Here is an 8,049-nt window from a genome sequence, read left to right as displayed (position 1 = left end):
ATTATAGACCATGGATGGCCATCACAAGCCACCTGTGACATATAGTGCGTTGGTCACAACCTCCCAGTGGCCACCGTAGTCCTCCTGGGCTCACCCATTCTTCCCTTCTAATCTCCAGTATCTAAGAGGAAGTTGAAATTTGATGCAAATTTTTTGCTCATCTTGTATGTGGTCTTCCTTCACTCTCCTGGGGATGTGAAGGAGAAGTGGGAAGGAACCAGTCAGATGGACTGAAACTCCTTTGCCAAAGGTGACAGTACCACGATGGGACTCTTCAAAGACAGTCTTTTTGAGAACCTGCCCAGAATGAAGTCCTAATTTCAAGGGTCCTGTAGCTGAACAGATAAGAAATTACTGAGTGCTTACCTTGTGCCAGGGTCTGTTGAAGAGCATCTTTCTTGTATTATCTCATTCAATCCATGTAATGATCCTTTATGGTGGGAATTTTGTTTTATTTTATTATTTATTTATTTGCAATCCTGGGGATTTGAACTTAGCACACTACCACTGAACCACATCCGCAGATCTTTCTTATTTTTTATTTTGAGGCAGGGTCATAAGTTGCTGAGGATGGCCTCTAACTTGTGATCCTTCTGCCTTAGCCTCTGGAGTCACTGGGATTAAAAGTGTGCACCACCACGCCCAGCTATGGTAGGAATTTTAAATATTCCATTTTTACAGCTGAGAAAGCAAAGGCACAAAGAAGGTAAAGTCCCTTGGCCTAGTCAAACAACTATTAAGTGGCGGAGCCAAGATCTGATTGAACCCAAGTAGACTGATGACACCATCTCCTATTGACACCACTGTGCACACTGCCAAACTGTTTATTCTAGGAACTTCCTTTCTCCATGCCACAACGTGTTAAAAATTGACCTAGAGGCCATTTTGAGCAAGAACCAGTCCCCCAACCCCACCCTGAGGCCAGTGAGAGAGAGGTGGGATCTGAAAGAAGAGGAATTCCAGAAGAGACACTGCCACTTTGGCTATTTTTCCTGAATGTTCCCTGGACAGACAGCTCAATCTTTTGATTTGCCAGGTGTCTTTCTGTTCTTCTAATTAATACCAGAGTCAGCCTTTAGCCAGAACCCTGCCTATAGCTGGAATTCATAAATCTGTGGCTCAATCCTCTGCTGGCCAAAAAGAATGGTTGAGAGTACTCCTGGGGTGGAGTTTCCTGGGATGATGCTCCCTGTGCTTCATCCAGAAAAAGCTCCAATATGATCCTCCCCTTTTCTGGAGAGGCCAGGGTGGCAGTGTGCAGGAGGAGGAAGAATCAGGCTGAAGCAGCTCTTCCTTGCTTCCCTGGATTCTCTTCCAAAATGCTGTCAGCACTGCCAGTTGGAAAATATTTTTCTCCCTCCCTTTGTCTTCTTTCTTATTAAAAAAAAAAAAAAAAGCCATCTGGTGTCAAATTCACTCCTGGCACATCATAAAGGGTAGCACTAAAAATGTCCCTGAAAAACTAAAAGCAAAACCACAGCAGTACACATGAGACTTAATCTCAGCATCCTAGAATTTCAGAGAGGCTAGGGGCCTCAGAGATCAAACCTGTCCTTGTACACAGGAGGAAACTGAGGCCAGCAGGGATTAGGTCATTCTTTCAAAAAGGTTTATTGAATGCCTACTACGTTCAAGGTACACACTGATTGCCAGAAGTAATTATTAACATTAGAGACAAAAACTCCCCGGGCACTCCTGTAATTCCAGCGAGTCGGTAGACTGAGGAAGGAGGATCGCAAGTTCGAGGACAGCCTCCGCAATTTATCGAGATCCTGCGTCAAAAATAAAAAAGGCTGGGGGTGTAGCTCAGTGGTACAGTATCCCGGTATGCAGGGTAGGAGGGGACAAAACCCTGTTTTCTTGGAGTTTTCCCTGGGACGCTGCTACCCCCATCTTTGGGCCTGCCGCCCTGCCCTTCCTAAATGGCCAGGAGGCAGGAGCCTTGGCTTGCCTGTCCTAGCCGCACGCCGCACCCCAGGCCGCGGGGCTGCACTCCGGGCTGTGAGCCTGGCCTGGGGTCGTCCGTCGCCCCGCTGCCACCGCCCGGAGCTACTGTGGACGTGAGGGCGAAGTGTGCAACGCGCGGCCCCCGCGCGGGCGGGCCGCTGCGATCTCCCGCGTTTCCTCCAGCCGTTGCTTTGGCTCCGCATTCCTCAGTGTTGAGCAACAACTTTCCCTCCGAGGGAGGCTGGGTCGCGGCCAGACCCAGTCGTTTGCGCTAGCCCCCTCGCGGGGTGCGGCGGGTCGCCGGCGCAGGGCCTCTTGGGGGCGCGCACAGGGTCTCGGGTGGTTCCAGTGGCACTGCTAGCCAAAGAGGAGAGCAGTCGAGAGCCCCTGTCTCCGGAGCCACGAGCCACGTTGGCGCGCTGGGGACTGAGGGTCGAGGATCCATCCTGTAGTAGAAGCAGAATTGCCAAAAGACCAAATGGGTGTGTGGGCCTGACTCTGATCTTGGTCTTGGAGCTGGTCCACGCAGACCGACCAGTCTGACGCCCTGCACTGGGTGAGCACACAGTGTTTGCTTTTTTTTTTTTTTTTTTTTAAACTCTGATCTTTGGGATTCTTTGAGAAGAAACAGAGGAGGGTTTGTAATAACTCCAGAAGGGGGTTCCTAACTAAATCTAAATATTTACCCTAATCATATTAATACAAGCACTTTTATCCTTTCAGCACAACTCTCATGCCTACTAAATTTCAACATATCTTTGGGAGAAAGTTCATTTCTAATTATTTTGCTCATTTTTAAATGAATAAGCTCAGACACAGAGTTCCATGAGGACTTAGAACACAAGAAGGAGTTAACCTGGCATCCTCTGGAGTCACCTCAAGTCTTCTGATTCTCTTGGATCAGTGATAGTCCTTCCTGGACCCTGAGGTGACCCTGAAAAAACTGGTCCCACTTGCAATCCTGGGAGATGGGTGCCGGATCCTGTAGGGCACAGTGGGGTTAGATAAGCAGACTACGTTTCAGATCTACCAAAATGTAAGTTCCAGAAAAGTAGGAATTTGGTTCCTGGTGTCAAATCCTTTTATTTTTATTTTTTTAGGTGATGCTGGGGATCAAGCTCAGGGCCTCACACATGTGGGGCAAGTGCTTTATCACTAAGTCACATCCCTAACTCTCCTCGGGATTATTTGAGAAGGAACAGAGGAAGGTTGTAATAACTCCAGAAGGGGTTCCTGCCTAAATCTAAGTTTTTATTTCCATTTTATTTATACAAACACTTTTATCCCTTCAGCACTCCTTTATTCATGGCTGTATCCATTGCTCTGAAAACAATATTTGGCACATAACAGATGCTCAATAAATATCTGTTGCTCAATAAATATTTCTTGAATGAATACAATAAGTCTTCACATTCTTAACCAAGAATTAGAACTGTAACCTCTCTTTTTTCTTCCTTTACCTTCTGTTTAAACCTTCTTTCTCTTCCTGGCTCTTAAAATTTTAAGTTTAAATTTTGAAAGGCTTTTTTAAAGTTTTATTTTAATGTAAAATTTTTAGATTTACATGAGAGTAGAAAGGGTAATATAGAGAGTTCCCATATTCCCTACATACATCTTCCTCTTAAGGTGACTTCTTATCTAACCATGGTACGTTTGCCAAAATGGAGAAGTCAACATTGGTACCATACTTTTTTTCCCCCCTTTTGGTACTGGGAATTGAACCAGGAGATAACTGTTATCATTCACAAAGATGAACAATTATGGCTTTTGCTCTCTAGAAGCTCGTGGTCTAGAGGGAGTTCAGAGGTGCTTTACCACTGAACTGCAACCCCAGTTCTTTTTTATTTTGAAGCAGGATCTTGCTGAATTGCTCAGGGACTCACTAAGTTGCTGAGGTTAGCCTTGAACTTGTGATTCTCCTGCCTTAACCTTCTGAGTTGCTGGGATTACAGGTTTGTGTCACTGCACCCGGTGGTACAATACTATTAACCAAACTACAGACTATTTGGATTTCATGTTTTTCCACTATGTCCTTATTCTGTTTCAGGATCCAATCTGGGGGATCACATTTTATTCAGGGCTTGAAACATTTTACCATGTAATCCAGATCTCATTGTGCAGAGTCTTTCTCCTCAGAGGTGAGGCAGGAAGCAGAGTTCTTGGCACTGACTGAGCTCCTTGTCCAGGGGTCCTAGGAAACCCTGGAGCCCTGGATTTCCTGCTACTTCTATTAAGGGATTCCTGCTGGGTCTACCTGATGGCCCTGGTAGCCCTTGGTGTTCAAATCTAGAACTTGAGGCTTGCACTGGGTCTTCCTTCCTGTCCCCTTCTTCCATACATATGCAGACCGGAAATGAGACCAAGATGCTGCCCCTGGTGATGCAACTCCAGTCTGCATTTCCTTGGGGACCTGATTCCTCAGTGCCCCTCATCACCTGTCTCACATTCTTTGATCTTCATAAGAAACAAACCTCATTCACCTCTCCCCAGCATTACTGCTTCTTTTTTTCTGTCCTGGAATCATCATCCTTCCCTGAAACCTCAGGGAAACAATTTCTATGTTGGACTAGGTTACTTGGTCACAGATCACAATTGAGGTAGCCTTGAAACTGGAGATGGGTGAAGTGAAGGACAATTCATTTTGTCACTCTTAAAGATGAACAATTATGGCCTCTGTTCTCTAGGAGCTCATGGTCTAGATGGAGTCACAAATAGTGCATACAAATAATTGCATACATGTTGGGATATGCTGTAGTGGAGGTGATGTGTGTGCACAGTTGAGTGCAGAGCTTGCTGCTGGGATTGTGGAAGAGCACAGGGACTACTTCTCAGATGAGTCAGAAGATAGATGGGGGTGCAAGGTGCACAAGAAGGGACCAGGATGGGGAGAGATTGGTATTTCTGACTTAATAAATAGCAGGTATAGGAGCATTTGAAGGCAGGACATGTGAGGGACACACAGAGTAGCCCAGGCAGCTTGAGCATGTGGCAGGAGAAAAAAGAATTGAACAGGTGATCATCATGACTTAGGTGCCATAGTAAGGAGCCAGCACTTTGTTCAGCAGGTGGTGGGAAGCCACTGAGAACTATGAGCCATTTTTTTCCCCTAGAATTTCCTACTTGAGCAGCTCTGTGAAGTGTGGAATGGGGGTTAGGGGCACCTGATGGTTGCATACATGAGAATCCAGGTGATTTGGACCAGGGCCATGGGATTAGGGTGCAGAGGACAAACTCAAGGAATGCATGAGGCAGTGCTTAGAGATTGAATAGTGGTGGGGTGTCTGACTTGCAGAAAGAAGATGGAGAGTCTGAAGGGGAAGTGGAATGAGGTGGAATTATTCAGTCTCCCCCACCACTACATAGAGGAACTCCTTGAGTAGGGCAAGGGGACAATGTGTGGCACAAATTGGCTGGCTGGGCCCCACCTTCACTGTTCAGAGGAGGGAGGTAGTTGCTGGGAGGTAGGGAGGCAGAACAGACCCACTGAGACTCGTGGCTCCAGAGGTGTCTAATTGGGAGGCATTGGGACTGGGAGGCGAGGAGAGTGGGGAGGAAGCACCTAGGAGAGATAAAGTTGGGGACTGGAGAAAGAGGGAGTTTGGTCTTAGGGAACCAGGGAAAGGCACTGAATCATTCAAGGTGCAGAAGGCAGAGCAGAATTCAGCATCCTCTAAGCTGGCTGAAGACAAGGAAGTCTCTTGGGTTCCCAAGAAAACACTCAGAGCTGAGGAGGTGAGCAGGCACATCCCTGTCTTTAGGCATTTCAAGACCTGCTAGAATTCTGAATGGCTGGAATTCGTTGGAAGTCACTCCTCTATGTTTGGTGGTGAGAGGGATCTAGGTGCCTGGAAGCATCCTTGTGAGAAATTCAGTAGCTAGGAAGTGGTCAATGGCAGATTTCTAATAACTACCCTTATAGAAATCGTGATTCATAGCCAAACAGTGACAAGTAATGTGAAGGGCCTGAAATTTTATCCTACTTGTATGCTAACAAAGTAGCTGACAAGTGTCATGGCTACGGATAGAAGCCAAGACTCCTGGTTCAGAGACAAAAGACAGTTTATTACTCACAGCAATAATAGTAGTAAGAGTGTCAGCTCTCATTCTCACAGGGATTTGCAGAGAGGATCAGGTGATACATAGTGGATTGTATTTCAGGAGAGGAGCCCTGAAATTTTTTTTTTTTTTTTTTGCACCAGGGGTTGAACCCAGAAGCACTTTAACCACTGAGCCACATCCCCAGCCCTTTTTCATATTTTAGTTAGAGACAGGGTTTCACCAAGTTGCTTAGGGCCTCACTAAATTGCTGAAACTGGCTTTGAACTCTCCATCCTCCTGCATCAGCCTCCCAAACTGCTGGGATTACAGGCACACACCACTGCACCTGGTTCTGTGTGAGTTTGATAATGGGCACCAAGCCTGCCCTTTCCTCTGGAGAGAGACACTATATAGCTTCCAAGGCTATTTGGTATATCCTGGAATGGTAATCTGAAACAAAGGATGGTCAACACCACCCTTGCAAGATGTACAGAAATGGAACAGAACTATGAAGAATTATCTGCCGACAAACACATGGTCATACAAAACCAACATTACATTGCCCAGCCCCTCTTGCAGCTAGGGGTAACCATGTAGTTAAACTGTCATCTATTCAGTATAACCTTTTGTGTGGCAGCTTCTGGGAAATCTCAATTGCTTCATGAACCCTGGGCACTCTCTTCCCATCTTTGTTTTCCCTGATGCCTGGAATGTGGCGCTTGAGCAGCAGATGATATTGGATCAAGAACAACACGCTAAGGACTAAGGATGGCAGAGCAGTGAGATGCAAGAGGCCTGCATTTCTGATAGTGGTGGAAGTGACAAATTAGGTACAGGCTGATAACCTTTGGATTTCTTGAGAAAAAAGAAACTCCCATCTTCTTTTTTAACTTTTAATTTTTTGATATATACGCCTAAACTTAATCCTAGCTGATAGAGAGCTAGAGCAGAGGAAGACCAATGGAGGATTAAACCCATCAGCAGAGAAAAGGGTCCTTCTCCCCTTTTCCCCCACTCTTCTCCATCAGTGATGGAGGAGGGGCAAGTCACCTCTGGCTTGTTCACCACCCACTGGTGATGCCTCATTCACAAGGGGCCTGACTGGCCACGCGACCCAGTAGCATTCATTTGAAGGCAGTAAGCAACAAACTGGCTCCATTCACAAACCCTGTCCTCCTTTGAAAACCAATCACCATGTGAAGCGTGACTGGGTGGTGGCCAGTGTCGGCCCATCTGTCACGCCCTTTCAGAGAGCCAGGCAACGGCAGCCGGCTTGGGCCGATCCATCCCCTTTCCCTTTGTACCCCAGGGACATGCACTGAAACGAGATCATAGTGCCTACTGAATTATTCAGAGCTTCCCTGAGTGCCAGTTTTATTATAAACATGCAGATTGCTCCAGGCTCCAAACTTCCAAACCTCTAGTGGTCATCTCCCTCCAGGATTTTGCGATGGCCGCTTTGGGCCTCTGATTTCCCCTGGCTTGGATGGCCTAATTTGCCTTTGACTGATTCCTACCTGCTGCTAAGCAGGAATCCTCTGCTCCCTTTACCCAGAGCATGTTCAGGCCTCATTCTTTGCTCAAACCCTGTCCTCATTGTACCCCAGGCATCCTGTCTCTGCTTTGTACTGTCTCCTCCTGTCTTTTCTCACCCCAGTCAGTGAAATCAGCCTCTTCCAGTACCCCACTTTCCACTGATGGGGACTTGTTAATAACAGCATCCTCCAAGACTGTTGCCTCAGTCTAGCCTCTAAGACTGCTAGATCTCCCCTCTTTCCTATCCCTGTTCCAGCCCCAACTCAACCCTCTGCCCCTTCCCACAAGTCCCATATTCCCACTACTCTCCGGAATGGATCTGGAGAATACCCCCAGCTGGTAATGAAGCAGAGATGGTAATGCACATTTAAGAGTAATGAAATGCAGTGATATTTCAGGCCTGACAGACCTATTTCTGGCAGCCTTAGAATTAAAGTGTGAGGCTTTGTACTGCAGCTGCTACTAGGAGCCTTCAGAGTTTTTCTAAAGATGTGAATAAAGCTTCCAGGGTTTCAGCTCAGATCACTG

At 46.7% G+C, this 8,049-nt stretch overlaps 1 long non-coding RNA gene across 1 annotated transcript in view; it reads left to right on the top strand.

The window, feature by feature from the left end:
* Window positions 1-1,939: 1,939 nt before the first annotated feature.
* LOC120888287 (uncharacterized) overlaps window positions 1,940-8,049 on the top strand; it is a 36,093-nt gene continuing 29,983 nt past the window's right edge. Inside the window, exon 1 of the long non-coding RNA XR_005731795.2 lies at window positions 1,940-2,503. This is a non-coding gene — a long non-coding RNA (uncharacterized LOC120888287). The remainder of the gene's footprint in view (window positions 2,504-8,049) is intronic.

Source organism: Ictidomys tridecemlineatus, chromosome 6, assembly GCF_052094955.1.
Source record: "Ictidomys tridecemlineatus isolate mIctTri1 chromosome 6, mIctTri1.hap1, whole genome shotgun sequence".
In the NCBI taxonomy this organism is placed as follows: domain Eukaryota; kingdom Metazoa; phylum Chordata; class Mammalia; order Rodentia; family Sciuridae; genus Ictidomys; species Ictidomys tridecemlineatus.
This window is presented reverse-complemented; position numbering and strand designations above follow the sequence as displayed.